We start from the raw sequence: 19,826 nt of genomic DNA on the forward strand, positions 1-19,826 counted from the left end.
GGGGCCCAAGCAAATGTTATGCCCGGGGCCAACCCTGACTCGCTAACGCTCTTAAGGTCAGAGGTCAAAGTGGGCGGGAGGCGGGAGCGGTCAGGAGCGGTGCGCCTATACTTTTTATTTTTAAGTTTCACTTTTCCTATACTTGTATTTTCAATAGAAACTGTTCTGGAATGGTTTACTTAAAAGTGCAGGAAGAAGTTCAAGCTTGCACTTCAGTGTGCTGAAGTGAACATTACCATAAATAGCTGGTGGGTTTGTTTCTGGGTTTGGCTTGTGTGTCGGAGGGGGTGTGGCAATGGGGTTTGTGGGGATCAGGGGCAGGCCAGCAGGCAACATAGTTCCACTTCTTCTTGTCATATGCTTCGACCACTGCTTAAGGTATTATGTAACAACTAATTCGACGGTTCAGCTACCCCATCATAAGGATCTGTTATGTCATGTGCCAGGAGCTGCATGTGTGTTAGTTATGTTGCGTTAGTTGTGTCTGTGCTCAAAGAAGTACAGAGGAACCCGAGTTCCCAAGGGGGCCTTTCACGACATGGGTTGAATGGAAAACAAAGCATTTTAACAGCCAAAGGAAGCACTTCCTATGATACCAGTGCCGTTAAGATCTCAGACTGACCTTTCCAGCCACTTAGAGGGAAATCCCTCCGCGAGTAGCTTCATAAATCGCCTTTTAAATCGAGCAGCAACATGAATTGTTCCTCAGCTCTGCTCGGAGCAGGTCCAGCAATTTCACAAACCAGGGAAAATCAATGCTAATTATTGTGAAAGAAAACCTGTCAGGCCCTCAGAAAAGAAAGAGCGGCGACCTTTCACTGCTCGGGGGCTGAATGCACCCAAGTCAAAGGAGCGGCTGCTGCGTGCGCACAGATAAGAGTTTCCGCTTCCTTTCGTCCAGCCATTTACATTCTTCACAATGCTTTTACTGCGCCTGCTATTCATCCATTAAACGCGACAGACACTAAAATAGAAGCGTTATTACAGCAGCTGTGACTGGAGGCACTGAGAATGACTGAGCAAGTAACAGACAAAGGCTTTGTTTTGCACAGATTTTGTTTTTGTAGGGCGCTCATGCTTTGTACCCGTGTACCTTGATTCTCATGGGTGCCGACACAGAAACACAAGAGGGACATAGGACTAGCCCGTGTGAAGTGTTAGCTGAACATGTGCAAACATATTACGATTGAGTAGATTTCAGATTCAGGTAAGGATGCAGTGTACTTCGGTGTGATGTGTCCTTCCGGGAGAGCATTTGGTTGAAGCTATTGCAGGGTGGGTCTTTACCAGGCCACACTTGCTCTGAGGGAAAGAACCGTGCACCAGTTGAGCAGGTGAGCAGCGTTTGCCCTTGGAAGCGGCAAAGAAGAGTGCCAACTAAAGGTTTATGTATTGCGGCCCACAGTTCGTTGGGGCGGAGGCAGAAGTGGAGGGGGCCTCAAAACACAGAAGACGGATGGGAGCAGCTACGCGACAAGTGGGGAGGAGCGCTGGTGGGGCCCGGGGAGGTTTGGCAACATTTGTACTGGGGGGCAGGTTTTCTTTTCTGGCCCACAGCGCAATCGCCCATTCCACAGTGCAGCGTGCCAACTTGAAGAACAATTAATCTCAATACCAACCTCTCCCCCTTCCCGCACATTCACAAGTACACATAATAGACCTTATTGATATTACTTTCCTTTTATGCAATGTATTTCTCAGTTATGTTTGTGGTTTCTTAGCATCCCGGAACCTGGAAATTCTCCTGCTTACCAAACAGAGTAACATTATTTCATCAGAATAACTTAATTGGTGAAATGGAGAAAGCTAGGATTTGAGTCCAGTTTTCAATGTGTTACGGTTTGTCCTTTTACAGCTATCTCTCCTCCCATCCCATCTTTAGTTTTAGAACAATGTAAAGAGGTGACAGAGGTCGAGCATTCATTGGTAAAGCCATTGCTGACCCAGGGGGTCTGGTTTGCTCTCAAACTCAAACATAAGCATGCATGGCAAAAGACCCATACCTCGATTCCTGCCGCCCCAGCCCACAACACAAAACCTATACCTGTACCCTGTGTGCCCCTCACAATATAAGACCCTCACTTGTCACTCTTCCTCACCAGTATGCTTAACATACTTAACATTATAATTATTTATTGATTAACACTATGGAGTATAAACCACTTTGAGTGAGATTTTCATTACAGATAGTTAAGGGAAATAAGGCACAGTGATGAAAGGTGATTTGCTCAGGATCAAATAATGTATGTGGTATAGAAGGCAGGGATTTGAGCCCTGTCTGCCTGGTTACACAGTTTCCAATTCAGAAATAGGGGGAAAACATCATCCTCTACTATTCCATCTTCAATATTAGAAACAAAAGAAAATGTTTTCTTCAAAGTTGTTATTCAAGGGCTAAACTAGCATAATGGTGAATAAATCAAAGCACCAATGTATCGACAAGGGAGAGCCTATTAATCATCTTTACCCTGATGCAAATACATCTGACAAACAGAATTAGATTATAATTATAATGAAAACCTAGTATAATTATACGGGCTGATTCATGGAATTATTTGCACCAAAAACAGGGATTTGTGCGCCATTCTGCCTGCAAATCCCTGTTTAACAAATGGGGATTTGCGAGAAGAATGGCACACAAATCACCGTTTTTCGGCGCAAATAATTCCATGAATCAGCCTGATAATCTTATTCTGTACAATGGTGTGTACCTTCAAAGCACCAAGTCACATGATAAAGTAACCTGAACAAATACAAGAGAAATAGTAATTGAAATATGTGAAAAAAGAAAGGGGATCAAACCAGTCTCACAATTGGCTGCAGTGGCATTCAGGTCAGACATACATCTCAGCAACAGTCAACCTTCTGACCTAGCATTCCAGATGTGTGCTTCCATCGAATTTACCCTATTTTCCTTACCCATCATCCACCACCCCGTTTCTTACTGTAAGACCTCTGTTCCATCTTTGATCCTTCCTTGAGCCACTATTGCCCTTTAATTTATTTTCACACCATGCTGTGAAGGGTCAGAAATGCGGGATTAACACAAAAGTACAGTTTGCTCAAAAGTTGCCATTTTATTAAATAAATAGGGGTAAGATAAAAGCTTATCTTTCGCTAACCTAACAAGGAAGGATAGCCCTGCCTGGCAACATAAAACTAAAGAAAAATAACTTTGTGTCCAAAAAGTATCTGGCCCTTACACTAATACACACAACAAAATTATACAAGGAATGTCTGGCTGTTTTTAGTTCCACAAAATAATATAGCAATTCCAACTCAAAATCTTTACAAAGTACTCCTTGTGACCAGGGATGGACTCATTTCCCCTGGATCAAGTCAGGAATACCTTTAGAAAAGTTTGCATTCAATAGAGTTTGGTGCAACTACAAAGTTCCATTCAACGTAGCACAAAAGTTATTTTCCATTCACTGGCTCCTCCACTTGGCAAGAAAATATCTCTTTCACAAAAGGCTTTGTCACAAATGAAAACAACTGTTATTTTGCACAGTCTCAAAATAAATGTTTCTCCCTCGAAGCACAAGTTCACAAACCAGAGCAATTGTTGTCTTCAAAAGAGTCCAAGTAATTATTAGCACATCACACTTCTTCATCAAAGGAAGCACTTTTGTCAGAATAGCATAAGAAGTATTTTCAGCAATGCAGCAGTTCAACAAGAAAGGTAATATAATTACCAAGTTCTTTTCAACACAACTTTCACTTCAACCACAATGCTTCAAATCCTCACCTTCTTTCCTGGCACACTCGCCTGCGAGGACTAACTACTACGGGTCCCATTCCTGGTGTACTCGCCTGCAAGGATAAAAACCTCTACAACTACAATTATGTTCAGAGATATTGCTTGTTCCATGATTCTCCACACCAGTATCCTATGTGAGGAGGTTTGAACAATAACTGCTTCTCTGTAAAGTCTCTTGACTCTTGACAATATGGGTTACAGCCCTCCACAGATTTTTATTCTATGCAAGGGAAGTTGTGCCCTTATTTTCTCTGTATTAATCTTCTATAGCCTTTTGGCTGTTGGCAATGCAGGTTACAAGTTTTTCCCCATTGAAGTCGCATATTACGAATCTAGTCTAGTAAATGTATAAATAAAGTTTGCATGTAAACATTCACATTTTTGATAAAATTCACAATAAAAAATAAAAATAAAATATGGAGCACTCCTGCATCATCTGTCTTACTCTCATGCAACCTCTCGGCTGCTGGCAAGGCAGGTTACAATTATCCCTCAATTGGTATCCCTTATCAGTAGAGTAGCACCCTGGCTGCCCTTGTATCTCTATTCTGCGGTCTCTTGGCTTCTGGCAATGTGGGTTACAACTATTCCCCTATTAATATCCCTTATAAGGTAGTTTCGCACTAGATGCCTTATTTCATTTTTTCAGTATTCAAATTCATTAGTTTCAATTAAGAATATTTTCAGAGCACCCCAGGGTCACCTGGCATCTCAGGCCAACTCAACCGTCTTCTTCAGTTTCTCCTGTTGACTCGCAGGTGCTGCAGCAGATCTCTTCGGCTCTGTCTACACGGCTGCCAGCTCTGATATGACTATCACGGCCAGCACAATCCTTTGGGGCAGGTTTGACAGCTCTGTGAGAACTCTGGCTCTGCTTCTTTACCACAGCAGGTCACGAGGTGTTGGGAGCTTGACTCCCACGTGGCATAGCTTTGCCCAAGATCGCTTCCATCTGTGCTTGCTCTGCACAGCCACACGACATCTCCTGCATCGGCCTCAGCTGGTGCTTCCTCTGCCTCCACAGTATCTCCCGCATTCACTCCTGCTGCTGCCTCTGCCACTGCTTCGGCTTCCCTGCGACTTCTACTTCTGCCACTGCTCCTTCTGCCCTCCTCACCTGAAGCTCATTCTGTCATTTAAATGTCCTACTCAGGTGCTTCATACTACAACAAATAGACTGCTCATGGCACCGTTGATCTTCATAAACTCTGAGTCCCTCTTCCTCATCCCAGAACCACAGGCATTATGGGCTCTGAAGACCATAATGTTTTTGGTCTTTTTAAAAGTGCTTAACTTAAACAATTTTGTGTACGGAGAGTTGTCAATTTTAGGAGAAATTGTAAAAAAAAGTTTATGATTTAACTCTGGGTTTAAGACCTCTATATAAGGCAGAATCATGACAATTAGGGGTTGTTATATTTGCTTCCTGAACCCCTAAAGTACCAGTTTTATGCTGCCTAGCAGGATTTCCATAGTCTGTACTTTGGCCTGTTCTAGGAGAGGGAAATATACACTGACAGCATGCCATTAGATATTTGGGCATTATGGGACTTTCATCCTCAGAAGAGAAAGAATACTGTATCTCTCCTAGCAGAGTCACCACTTCCCCATGGCAGCCATCTCCTCCCTCATATTACCACTCCCAGGGTTAGGATCAGTTAGTGTCTTCCTTTCCCTGGCCACATGGGAGGAGAATTTAGGCTGGGGTTTAGTGATGACTCCACAGGATTCATCACAATGCCCATTCCTTGCCACTGACAACCTTCGGCTGCTCTGGCTTACAGTTAGACAGTCGACACCTTGATTTGCCAGTCAGCCTCTGCCAGAAAAGACAAGAAGCCGTAGTCGAGGTCTTGCTGGTGATAGTGGTTATGGGAACAGCACTTAGATAAAGCAGAGCGATAGACGGCACAGGGACGTTTTGTTTTGGGTGCTCCCAAGTTGCCATTTCATCGAAAGTTGGCTGCATATTTCAACTCACAGAGAACTGCTACAGGATTTTGGCTTGGACCTGCTGATGGAGTGGGACCAAGAGAAGGCAATTATATGTATGGGTGTTTTCAAATAATGTTGTGTGTTTGTGTTTCAGTTTCTGTGACTGGGTTAATGTGTTTGAATGTATTTGTGACAGTGTAATGAGATTTTGTGTCTATGTATCTGAATCTGTCGTTGATTTGTATGTGTGTCTTTTGTTGATCACATAAGAGAAGAGTGTTCTGGACAAGACAAGGAAAAACAATCACAGGCTCTGGGATCATTGGGAGTTGGGTGGTAACAATAAAATTGGTAATTGGCAACTACCGATAATTTTACCATCCACCCAATTCTGAGTTTGGTCAAATACCATTAGTGGTATTCCATGAGAATACCCAAAGTGGTATTTTAGGCAGACTCTTTGCAGACAATTGACCTATTTTTACCTCCACCTTGAAGGTGGAGACTAAAAATCCAAACTGGCCCCAAATGTTTTAATTTGTTTTACCATACAGAACTAAAGCACAGCTGCTTCCTTTGAATTAGAGTGAAAAACGTTTTTACAAAGGGCCATGTTGAGGGGGTAAAACGTGAACCTCTCTGTTTGCCTCCTCTCACCACTTTCCCCATATAACACATAAAACGGCCAGAATTGACCCTTTTGCGGCAAAAGGAAATCAACAGTGGTGATATGAGCCACTACTGTAAATAATGAATTTCTCTCTTCATATTGATGCTGAAAATGGCAGATAAAATGCTAATACAACGTTTTTACATTAGCGCCATTGGTCCTGGTATTTCTGAAATATCACTGGAGATATTCCAGAAATACCACCTTTGCTTTTGTTAAACTGAGTGGGGTGGCTTTTCAGAAATACCACCGGCGGAGCTGGGAACTTTCTTCATCAGTATTAAAAAATCTGCAAAACTGTGAATGACCCCCTTAGTTTGTAGTCCTCTAATAAGTAATACCTGAATATTAAATCTTTCTATGTGTGTTTTTTAACTGCATCCAAAAGTAAGAACCACAAACTGACCAAGAGCCCTTTCTATAATCACTAGATGCGTAACATCCGTGGGTTCTATTCAGGTGGCTATTATACTCTTTTTGCATGAACACACTGGTGATCAAGAAATTCACCAGAACATAGGGGAAGCATTCGTACAGAATCAAACCAAGGGCAAACTATAATAAGATATGGACGGTTACTTCCTTGGCAAGTAGGAGTCACAGTAAGCTACAGTGTATTGTAACGGACCAATGGTGTATGGGGAGCAGTGGTACCAACATGACCATGCAGCGTCACAGAATCTGTTATTTAAATGCATGCATCACTACTCAGCGGTATGAACATGCCCCTGCAACCCAAACTCCTCTCCCTATCATTCACTGCGGAAGCCAATATGTGAGGGCCACCCAGGCCTATCTACAACATTCCTGAAATCAAGATGAAATGACTCGACCCATTAACAGGAATGTGAGCAGGCTTTGCAGAACCCAGTTCCTTTGTGGCAGGCTAGTTTATGAAGGATTTCAACTTTTCTGTTATATTTTTAAATATTTTGGAGCTATGACCCATGGGACAACCGCCCAACCAGTCTGGGCGGCAATTGGCCCTTTGCACACCTTGGCAGCCACTCCTGGGTGTGGGGTTGGGGAGACTGTGGGCCAGATTCACAGACGTGTTTTATAATTGCACAATGCCATTGGAAAACATTGTGTGAATCAGCCCCTATGTTTATTCTCCCATTCACACGACCTTGAAGTGTGAAAGGGGGAACAGCGAGAGATAGGGAAGCACACGTAATGCTGCGCAGTACTGTTTCACACAGTTCTATACAGCATGGGAAAGACATAGAATCGAGCATTCACCCAATCACGTTTTTGCATGACCCTTACTTGACTCTGTCAAGCAGACCCTGGGTGTCTGAATTCTCTCGTCCCTCCCCCTCCCAGCCCGAACTTGAAAAAGTACACATTTGCTCCAAGGAATAAGTGGTGCCAGACTGAGCTATTTACTACACATTGTCTACAGGCAACTTGTTTGTGATTCGAAAATCAGCCATGTGTGATTGCAGTGATTTTGTTCTATGTTTGGACTACTATGACCCTTTTCTCCATTTGTAAATCTGGTATCCCTGATCACTCTCGCTGTGGTGGTGGTGGAATGGTAAAGTGGTGAACTGGAGGTGCAGAGTTTGGAGAGGTTCAGTGGAAAGAGGTGGAGCAGGCAGATTGGCCATTAAACAGAGAATGCTTTTCTGCAGCATCAGAACTTCCAGAGAGGGCGTCCTGTTCATCTGTTGCTTCCTCGCTGCATGGAATCATGACATCATCACAGGGACATGTTATCAGTGGGTGTGAATGCTTTCTTTTCCTGGGGAAGAACTTCTGAAAGGGCAGGTGCTCACAGTGGTGTGTGCGGAGGGGAGTCTTTTATCAATAAATATACGGCTGTTGATCATATGTGTCTTTTTTTTTTTATAAAGTGGGATGCAGATGTAAACATGCAAAAACTTCTGTGATGAATCAACCTCGGGGATCCAGTGGTCCAGGGATCAATATTGGTTTCTAAACCATAAATCAGCCCCACACCTCTAGTACACCAGAAGGCATCCAAGCAGATTGAAAACACAAGACAATTATAAACCTCCTTGGCCAATTTTGTTAACATGGACGGACACTACTAAATACAACCCACCCTGTAAAGCAATGCAGAGGACAGATAGTTTCAAAGACGGAAAGGGGATGCACTCTGGATACTGAAAGGAGGGTAGTCGGTAAAGTAATTAATCACAATAGTTCAAGGATACTTGGTTTCAACAAAAAGAGAGAAATGGGTTGTAAAATGTCACTAGGGGCCTTCTGGGAAGGACCAGGGGGACAGAACCACAATGTACCTTGTGCCGTAGAAGTTCTTGCTGCACAACAGGTTTTAGTCGTTTTCAAAGCGCTTGGCTACGGGTATCAGGCGGCAGGCAGTTCAGCGAGCGAGGCTGGACAGACGGCTGCAGGCTGCCCTAGACGGCGGGTCAGGGTCAAGAATCGTCTCACTGCTGGTTGGCGGTTCTTAAGCACTGGTCGAGTCATCTGGGGTGGTGTTAGTGACTGTGGCATAACAACAGTTAGCAGTGCAGTCAGTTCCAGCTCGAGGGGTTCGACTGGCTCTAAAATGTCCTAGCTTCTTCGCTGGACATTTGTCGTCCATTAAGGCGGATGACTCACTGCTGTGGAGAGTGTTGCAGGCAGCTGTCTTGTCCTTGGTTTGGTTCAAAGACTCTTTGACACTTGCCATCTAGGAAGCTTGCTGCAGAGCCTAGCAGGGCATGCTGTGTTCAGCTGGGTACCAGATCTGGAGCTGCTGGACGGTCGACTGGATTAAGTATCTCCCTCTGGTAGATGTTTAGGAGAGGGATCTTGCTTCCCTCTTAGATGTCCCGTCCTTCCTTCACTGTCAGAAGGTGTCAGGCAGACTGTACCTTCAGTCAGGGTCCAATGCTGAGTTATTCTTGTTATTCCTTGCAAAATCTTCAGATGATCTGCCCATAATAGGGGCTTGACCCTCTTTTAAAGCCAAATAGACCACAGGGATTGGTGTAAACTAAGCCTACCTTAATGAATCAATCCTGAGTCTCCACCAACATTCTCCTGTATGCAGGAGGTCATAACTAGAGTGAAAAGATAAAGTGGTGAAAACATAATAATAATTCCCAGTTATCATCCTGTCTGTTGTGGATCAAAGTGTCTCTCTAGTTAATGGAGCTCTCTGTGGATCCTGATTAAAGCAGCAGGTCTCCATTGAACCTGCGACGAGAACAGACATTTTGTCTCCATCAATCACATACTCATACCTTCTGAATGAGATCCCCCTCTGGGGATGACTACTGTAAACAGGCAGCCCCAGACATGACATTTCCCTGTCAATTGATACTGACGTTGGGAGCTGGCATCAGGTTGACACAGTGCATATGAAAGGGTGTTGGGGGTTTCCTGTTTTCTTTGTTAGTCTCTGCAACTTGTCCCAATGTGGGCCTGTTTGAATTAAACTCTAATTAGTATGTGAAGCTGACACCAGCAACACAGGTAAACAAAAGGATAGGGTGGCTCCATGGAGCCTTTGTTAGTTAATTAGGCTGGCCATGGTAGGGGGAAGGTGTTGCCCTCCACCTTCTGATATGACATGATGCAATCATGGCTGTCATATCCCAACTGAATATGACAGAGGGGATATCGCCTGTAGGTTGTGTCCACCTAGACTACACAGGTCTATGTGTATGTCTTGCGGTAAGCATAGGAATATGTGTGCGGATGAGCCCCACACATTTTCTGGAGGTTAGTCTACCATCATTCAATTTCATTTAAAATTTCAAAAAATCCAGGTGAGCACACACCCACCATGCAGATTGTTGAATTCTTCACATGCCCCCCAGCCTCAACAAGTTAACCACCACACTACTGATGGTCTGGTTTGTCATCAAGGCGAAAGTGCCAACTGAGGCCATCTGCATTTCCATGCTTGGAGCCTGGCTGGATGTTGATATATAATTCCTGTAAGGATATGGCCTAATGCAAATGCTTAGGGTTGTCCATTTGTATGCCCAGTAACCATCGAAGAGGGCAGTGGTCTGTCTGGATTGTAAAGTGTGATCCAAAGATGTAGAGTTTTCGCTTCTTTACAGTCCACATGACCGTGTGAGTCTTTTTCAATGATGGCCGAGTTCCTGTCCCTTTCTATCAATCGCCTGCTAATGAAGACGACAGGTTGCTCTACCCCTTAAGATTTCAACTGCGCTAACACAGCACGAATCGCAAAGGTCTGTCTGGATGAAAAATTCCTGATCATAATCTGTCACTTTCACAACTGAGGCCATGCACAATCCATCCTTTAAATCCTGAAAGGAGGTTTGATAGGCGGGGTCCAATTACCATCTTTGTTATTTTTTTAGAAGTGACATCATTCAGGGGAATGACAATGGTCCCATACTCCTTGATGGAAGACTGGTAGTACCCGGTGAGACCAATAAAGGCTCTCATCCTCTTCAGTGTAGTGGGCATGACAATCAAAAGAACCCACAATGTCTATTCTGGATGGCTCGAAAAAAAATGTCCTTTAAGGCAGACTTCGGTAGATGCTTGTCAATGCAGTACTCCTAGCTTTTTCACTGGGCTCGTGTTGTCCTTTAAGGCAGACTGCAGAAAGTTGAGGAGAGTGTTGCAGGCAACTGCCTTGTCCTTGGTTTGGTTCAGAGACTCTCTGGCACTTCCCACCTAGGAAGCTTGTTGCAGAGCATAGCAGGGCACGCTGTGTGCCACCTGGGAACCAATTCTAGAGCTGCTGGATGCTCTTCTCAGGAGGCGATAGAGAGTGTTGCAGACAGCTGTCTTGTCCTTGGTTTGGTTCAGAGACTCTCTGACACTTTCCACCTAGGAAGCCTGCTGCAGAGCATAGAAGGGCCCTCAGTGTGGCAGCTGAGTACCAGTTCAAGAGCTGCTGGAGGGACTACTTCAGGAGGCGGGTGCTCGGGCCTGGCTTAGGGTGGCGTCGGCTGCTTGCCGCATGCACCTGTTGGGTGTCCTGACCCACGTTTAAGCTATCATGCTACAACATTTGGTGCTGTGGGCTTAGAAAAGTCAAGATGGCGGAAAACCCACATGTGCGCCGAAATCCAGGAAAGCTGCGCAGTTTGTGCGCCCACCAAAATGGTTGCCTCACTTGCCACCCACCAGTGCGAGAATGAAAGGCCGGGTTGCCATGAGGGAAATGGGTTGCCAAAGGAAAAACAGTAGCGCCGGTTAGCTTCAAAGCGCTTTAAAACCACCATTGGACTACCCGCACAGTAGTCTGAAACCATTGGGAATGGCAATGCTGATTGCCAAATGCAACTTAGAATTGTGGGGAATTCATTTGTTAAATCCCAAAAATGGGTGCAGTACCAGTACTCACCACTATCCAAAAGCCGGCGTTTTAAAACCACCCTGTGTTTCTCTGAAGGCAGGCTCAAAATGCCTATTTTCAAACATTACAATATGTGCAAAATATTCACTGAACACCAGCAGACATTTGGCAGAATGGAGTTTTGTGTGCCTACAAAATCTGGGAAATGAAGAGCCCAGAACAATGCTTATAACAAAACTGGCTGAGCTATGGAGTCAGCAGTTTAAGTTGCACTGGATTTAAAGACACTAAAATCGAAAATGTTTAGATTAAATGAGTGACCTATGTTTGGTGTCACATGCCTTTGTAACTGTTGAAATGTCATAGTTTTGCACTTAGAATCAGCATTCTAGCTGCATGTGTAAAATTGCAAGTTAATTTAAAAAGCAACAAAAAACAGGACAGTTAGCTGAAAGTCTGGCTTAAGGAACTTGATTTTGCTTGACAACTACCCCCATCAGGAGTGAAACTTGAGTCACAGCTGTGTTCCCAGGACTATCTGCCTTTTTGCTGGCCACACTAAGAATATACCATCTATCTGATAATTGAATTACCTGTGCTCTGCAGGAGAGTGAACAATGCAACTCCCTTCACCCAGGCAGAGGGTTTATTGAGAGGATCATAAATGGCTTCCTCTTGAACAATGAGCCTTTCAGGACCCAAGCAAATCTTATATTGCAGGGGTCGTAAAAGTGGCTTACTCTTGGCAGAAACTGGGAGGGGGAGAAACTGGAGACAGAAGCTGGCTTGGCAGAACTGGATAAACCAGTATTTCTACCTTGTGCTGAGAGCAAACCACACCCCTTTGGAGCCAGAACATAACTTTAAAAAGATGGATCATTCATAGAGCGGACATGTGAACATTTTATAAATGATACCATAATTCTTGTGATTTTTCTGCCCACAGTTTAAGAGGTTTTTAGAACTGGTGGTATGTTCAGGGGGGTGTCAGCGGAAAAGTGGATATTACTCTAAATGTATGCATGTTAAAAATCTGAAACTTCATCAGTTAATGTCCATACTCCCTGCGCACATGTATGTAAAGTTGGGTCAATGTCAGAAATTGAAAAATCAGTTAAAAAGTCAATTATGTGCCATTTCTGAATGCAAGCTCTTAGAAACAACAGATTTGGACAGAGACATGGCTAAATTCAGCCACACCATGTATATGTAATTTCAAGCAACTGTGTAACTGTGAAATATGTCTTTTGTTATCAAATATAGAATGTGTGCAATCTGACAGAGGAGTGTCCTATCTGCAAGCCATAAAATGACATCACTCTGACACAACTTAGCTTCGCCAATCAAGTGAGGAAGGGAAATTTGACCAATGACAAGTGAGAGGGGCAAGTTTAGTTATGACCAACATACCCACCCACTCTCAAAACACATAAAAGCAGACAGACAGGACAGATAGGGACCTTCAATTCCATTTGCTGCAACGCGCTCTGCCGGACCATACAACATCCAGAGATCCAGACTTCAAATTCATCAACCTCCAGAAAGCCAAACTAGAGACTTCAATCTATCCAGAACTAAGAGACCAGACCAGAGAGCGAGCAGTGCCAGAGACCAGACGCTGTGCCCAGAGAGAGACCAGAGCCCAGTCTAAAACCCTGACCAGATCCGTGATGAGGCCCATTTCATTCAAGAATATAGTGTGAGTACCCAGCAGAACTGTGTAGAACCAATCTCTTAGTTTAAATTCATCTAATTCAATCTATTTAACCTAAGTAGAACTGCCTGATAGCTCCAAATCTGTCACCTGTCATTCCAGCTGCAAAAGCTGCACTTGTCTTTTTGAGCTTTTAAAATTTCAAATCTGAAAAACGACCTTTATTCAATCGCTCATATCTCCGCAACCGTTAGAGACTTGCAGTAACTTTCATCTGAAAGTTGAGAATCTAAGCTTTTAATCGCACTAAGAACCGCATTCCTACCCCCTATAGTTTTGCCGTAATCGTGAAACACGCATCCGCGAATTTTACCGCGATTTGCAAATTTCTCCACATGTAAAATCAGCTGCTGCTTGCCTTCCATTTGCCAGAAATTCGTTTAACCTGCTAACTATCCCTGCATCATTGCTAGTGTGAGCCGGGACTAATATTAACTAGATACCACTCACCCTGAACCTCTGAAAGGGAATTAAAAGCATTTTAGCATATTTTTTAATTCATTGCCAGCACATATCTAAGCAATTTGGGCCTGTGTTTTCAAAACTCCTATCTGTTTTCTTTAAGCGTGCTTGGGGGGGATTGAACTGAATCACATTTAATTGCATTTCTGAGAACTGTGTGCTTCCCTCCATTTCCTTGCATTGCATAAAAGGGGGGGTGAATTGCCAGAGAAAAGTGATTACATTGTTTGGTTGAAATCATATTGAGTATTTTCTGTACTGCATTCATTGAATATTGCATCCACCTGAGCTTACATAAAGCATTCTGTATCACCTTCTTCTTTTGTTCCTATTCACCTGTGTGCTATCTTATCCATTTCATGTCAACTCCTTATTGATTATAGAGAAGCGTGTTGGTGCCAGATTCTCCGTTGTTAATCTTTATCATATCAGATTAAGTGTGCTATTCAATTATTAATTTATTGTAAAGTTTGATATATATATCTATTGTTTAAATTATCAAATAAACCTTTTAACTTGCAAAACAGAACGACTTCTTGGCTCAGTGGGGTCAGGGGGATTCCAAGAGAGGGGTGTTATATAGGGGTAGTCATCCAGAACGCATGAACTGGACATAAAGATATATCAATAAGGGTTTTCATTCAGTATTATAGACTAGGCGTGGACTTAGCTGTAGTGTTGAATTGAATCCTCTTACAAATTGGGGGCTCGGGCCGGACGTTTGGGTTAGAATACCACTTGTGCAGCTTAATACAGCGTGCCAGCTGACCAGATACACATATCCAGTCGGATCACCACGCTGCATTACGCTGTGAAACATTCCTCAAAAGGGACACTCCAAGAAAAGTTCTGTTCTGCAAAAAAAAAAAAAAAAAATACAAACTTCTGTAAGTCAGGACAGAGACCAATCTCTAGAATGACGACCTTAGTAGACATGAAAATAGCCAGAGAGCACTTCTTACATAAGTTATTTGTGAGAGGTGAATGGGCTGAGCAGGGCCAGGATGCCTGGTTGCAGGCCATCACGCGACAGGTCACTGAAACAGGGTCAGACTCATGGAGAGATCAGGGTCCATTACATGTGGCCCTGAGTGAACTATATATGGCTCCTAAGGCCAAAGAGGAACACGACAAGATTGTTAGGATAGCGGCATACCTGTACCTATATATGGGAGACATGCAGGATAGAGGTGCTGAAAGCCAAAATCTGGCAAATAGGCAACAGATGGCGTTAGAGAAGGTCCAATCTGACCTGGTCTCTTCTGAGCAGAGGCTGCAGAGGAGCCAGGAGTCAGAAGATGATAGTAGGCAGCACATCATTAAAATAAAGAAGGATATGGATGTGCTGCAACAGGAAAAGGTAGAACAGGATACCAGATTTCTGGCCTTGCAGAAGGAATACCAAGAAGGTTTGGACTCCCTACTGCAAAACCAGAAAAAGCTGGAGCAACAACTGGACTTCAACAGGGTATGTGCTGAGCAGGTAGTCACCCTGCAAGGCCGCCTAGATAGAGTGAAGGCAGAGAGCAACAAACTAATTCTGAAAGACCTGGATACCCAGGCAGAGTTTGATCAGGAGCGCCAGAATGCTGGTGCCTTCCAAAGGCAAAGGGACGACCTGGCAGCACAGATGCAGGCTCTCAGTCAGGAAAGAGACACTTTAGGCCAGAAAGTCTGCCACTTAAAAAAGGAAATTGAAGAAAATCACCTGGCCCTCCAGGGGCTGGGTGACCTCCAAAAAGAAAACCAGAACTTGATAGAGCACACCAGAAGGGTGGAAGATGCTCTGGCAAGAAAGGAGCAGGCCGGTAGGGATGGGACTCAGGAGGTAAACCTCCTGCAGCAAAGACTGGCCCAGTTCTCCAGGACCAACCAGGAAGCACAGAGGGAAAATGAGGCCCTCTGTCAACACAATGATAGGCTCCAACAACAGGTAGCGATGCAGGAGAGACTAATAGAGTCTAGTAAGGCCTTGACTGAGGAACTGAAAGCACAAATGCAGGCTCTTGCATTGCAACAGGGAGCAGGGGCGGATAGAGATGAGGTCCGCTGGGAAAGAGAGACTCCTGACCATAACCGCAGGAGCCCTAACATCAGGGGCCTTCATCTCCCCCAGTCCCTGGACTCTACCACCCCCATGTCCCCTGGCGCACATGAGCACAGGGCCACAGGGATGGCAGATTACTATCCAGCTAAGAGTATGGGGCTCATAGGCCAGTACCACTCAGGAATGGAGGGGTGGGCATCCGGGTATGGGCACCCAAGTACAGTACAGTTCAATGGGGAACCCCAGGAGAGTAGGCCCATTAAGGGCATCCTGAAAACCTCTGCCCAGTTAGGTCAGTGGAGGGGGTACCCATTAAATCCTGGCAGCAAGGAGGAATCTGAAGACTCCTCTGAACTGCGCAGGACGCAGGAGACCAGGTCCCCACATTCTGCCAGCCATTCCCAGGCTCGCAGAATCCGGGAAAACCTGGAAGAACAGACGGGAACCTCTGGGAGCAGTGCCTCTGAGTCCGAGGACGAATGGACAAGGGTTACCCGAACCAAAAAGGCCAGTAAGGCAAAAAGGGCCTTGCTGAAGGACCCCTTAAAGCAGATTAAGGCGATCAGGAGCGTCATCACGCCTTACCATAAGAACGCTAAGTATTCTGTTTGGGAGCACTTAGAGTTGTTTGAACAAATGATGGAGACTTTCCATTTGAAGGACAGCCAAAGCTGTATTCAATATGTAAAGTGGACCTTCTCCCCGGAATACTCCAGTTTCTTTGCGGGGCTGGAGGACCAAAATCATTTAAGATGGTCCACCTATAAGGCGGCCATCTTGAAACATTTTTCTGTTCACAGAAATCCTCAAGAGGCTCGCAAGGCGGCCTACAATTTGCAATGTGGGGAGGATCAGGCCCCACAAGAATTTGTGCAGGAGTTAAAGCGTGCTTTTGCGCAGACCACCAGTAGGGTGCGCACGGATAGCAGAGAATTTATTAATACGTTTTTCCATGCCTTGCCCAAATATATAATGACCCAGCTCGTGAGGGATTTTCACGAGAAAAGATCTTTAGACTGGGTCATTGAACGGGCTACCCGGATCTATGAGGTGCAGAAACCGGTAGATAGCAAAAGTAATGCCCAGAAAAACCCCAAAGCCAACACCACCCCTGCTGCTGCCAAGGTGGCAGAGGTAAAGGTCACCCCCGTTTTAGATTTGGAGATGGGGGGGCCTAAAAACCTACCTGCACCTAATAATGCTAGGCCCAGAAGGTCCTCGGGCCAGTCACAGACAGGGAGCCAGGGAGGCAGCCCCACAAATGGGGTCCCTCGCTCTCCTGATTATGTAAGTCCCCGTTACAAGGGAAACAGACCCATCCTGGGTTATGTGTGGACTCCTCCAGCCCAAGGGGGGGGATCCAGCCAAGCACCTAACCCAGGGAACTTCCCTCCTAACTTCCCACCGGAGGGCAGAAACTCTCCAAATCCTGGGCAGAACTTTTTCCCCAGGTATCCACCCAACTTTCAGCCCCAAAACCATCCATCCTTCTTTCCCCAATTCCCTGAGCCCAGACCACTGAATCCGGGAGAGGGGAGGCCAAGGGTGGAGGGGTACCCAAATCTTCCCAACCCGGGGTATTACCAGAGGAGGGATAGCTACCCTTCCCGGGATCAGCCCAGGGGAGAAAACAGGGCCCCGTATCAGCCTGAGCGGGTTTCCCAGTTAGAGCGCCAGGTTCAAAACATGGCGCGGGATCTGGGTCACATACTGAGGGCTCAGCAGAACCCTCAGATCGGCATGCCGGCGCAGAACGTACCCAACTCTGGACCTGGTGCTCCAGAACAATGACGGGGGCAGCACCCCGATAACACACCGGTTCCCAGGGAGGAGGCACAAAGGGAAGGGGGGTGTAAAGCCTTGGAGGAAGCTTCCTTCCTCACTTGTAAACAGCCCCTGGAAACCCAGGAACCGGAAACAAAATCTCTTGCCCCTGAAAGTCTGCCTCCTAAGGAGCAGAGGGGGGGTAGGAGAAACAAAAGACCCAAACAGACTCAGTTTGAGGAGGAGGTACAGATCTTCCAATTTGAGGGAGAGGGATCCCCAGAGGATCCTGGGAAAAGGATCTTCTCCTTCAGAGAGGGGGGAACTCCTCCCAAAGAAAAATGGGTCCCTAGGGATGCAAATCCAGACTGGGGAGATGTGGAGACTGAGCTACCGCCGCCCACCATCTCATCCCAGAACCAACAGCAAGAAAATCCCCTGGTTCAAACCCATCCTGGTGACTGCCTCCAAAAAGGGGGGGCGGCCCAGAACCGGAGCCAGGGGAACCCACAATGGCTCTGATCTCCAGTTGCCAAATTTTTCTTTCAGATTCCCAAGGCTCTCCACAGAATTCTGCCCAAACCTCTTCGCTTGCGATGTCCAAAACCAGAAAATTAGCCCACCAGTTGTCCAAAAATGTACATTATCTGTGCCCCCTTGAGGAGAAGGAGGGAAGATATTATGCCCCGGTACAAGTACAGGGGCAGGGTACAATCTCGGCACTGGTGGACACTGGATCTCAAGCTACCCTTCTGTCCAGAAGGACCTTTGACGAACTGAATGCAGGAAGGGGAGAGAATTACCAAATTCCTCTCACCTCTCTTCCTGGACAACTCCAGAACTTTGACGGGAAGGAAATTCCCATTGAGGGGACGGCAGACTTGGACATTAAAATTGGGCGACATAAGTTGAAACACCCGGTCATAGTTGTGACCCCAGAGGGCACCCCTTGTTTACTAGGGAATGACCTCCTGAGAAGGTTGTCACCCCTAATAGATTGCGTAAACAAGGTCCTCTGGACCCAGACTAGCCGACCAATAAAATTAAGACAGAGTGTCAACCATGTTAGTTTAAACGGCACCCGCCACATGGTTGAACAAAAACCTGACCAAGTAGAATTTCACTTCCAGAATAGCCAAATTCCAGACGTGACAGTAATAGCAGTAGGACAACAGACTGGTGATGGGGGGTCCTCTCTATTTCTGAAAATCAACCTTCCTTCCAGTTTAAGGTGGTATTCCACACTGGAAGGAAACACCCTGAAATTCTTTACTAATCCACAATCAGAAAATCCCACTCCTATAGTCCAGAAAGATGTGAAATCAGCTCAGAGCCTGGCTGATATTCAGCAAATTGGAGAGCAGTTGTTCATCCCTGTTCAGTTAAATGATGGGAAGGACTCTGTTCTCGCTCGAGTGTGTGTGAACAACGGTAAGAGCTTCATCAGCGAAGCCATGTTTCGCCAACTCCCAAAAGATCCAGCCATTCCCACCTTCAAACTGATAGACAAATGGGAAATGGACCTGGAAGCACCTAATTCCAAACATCTCCTGCCAAGCAGGTGTATGCTCAAAATCTCCATTGGCAACAAGAGCATAGTCCACAATTGTTGGGTCGTGCGAGACGTCCCTGCCGCCTTTTACTTAGGCAGTGACATTCTCAATCGCTTCGCCATTAGTTTGGACCTAATAAACTTCAAAGCTTGGTCCCGATTAGCGGATAATCCCATGGGCTTTGATGATCCAGAAAAAGCATTTAGGTCAGCTCAATTGCTACCTTATGCAGTTGAAATTCAGGTTAAAGAGGAAGTCACCATCCCAGAAAGGACCCGACAATTCTCCCTGGAAGTGAAAGTTAAAAGGGGACAAGAGTTGAAAAACCCTGATGCTTACATACATCTAAATGCTTCTCTCCAACAGCAAGGGTTGGGGGTAAACCCAACACCATTAGTCAACTTAGAACATGACACCATTCTAATAGAGGTGGATAACAGCGACTTAAAGAGTATTACTCTAGCCGCAGGCACCATTATTGGAATGGCGGTTGATGACCGACATTTTTCCATCGACTTAGTAAATGAACTGTTAGGACCAATCCCCAAGGACTGTTTTGACAGTGACAGTGATGACAATACAACACCAGACAGGATTTTTACCCGGCATGGGGGGAACTTCCTGGTGTACACTTCCTGCCCCTATGGTAAGGAAG

This window comes from Ambystoma mexicanum, chromosome 10 (assembly GCF_040938575.1).
Source record: "Ambystoma mexicanum isolate Mex_15411 chromosome 10, UKY_AmexF1_1, whole genome shotgun sequence".
Classification (NCBI taxonomy): domain Eukaryota; kingdom Metazoa; phylum Chordata; class Amphibia; order Caudata; family Ambystomatidae; genus Ambystoma; species Ambystoma mexicanum.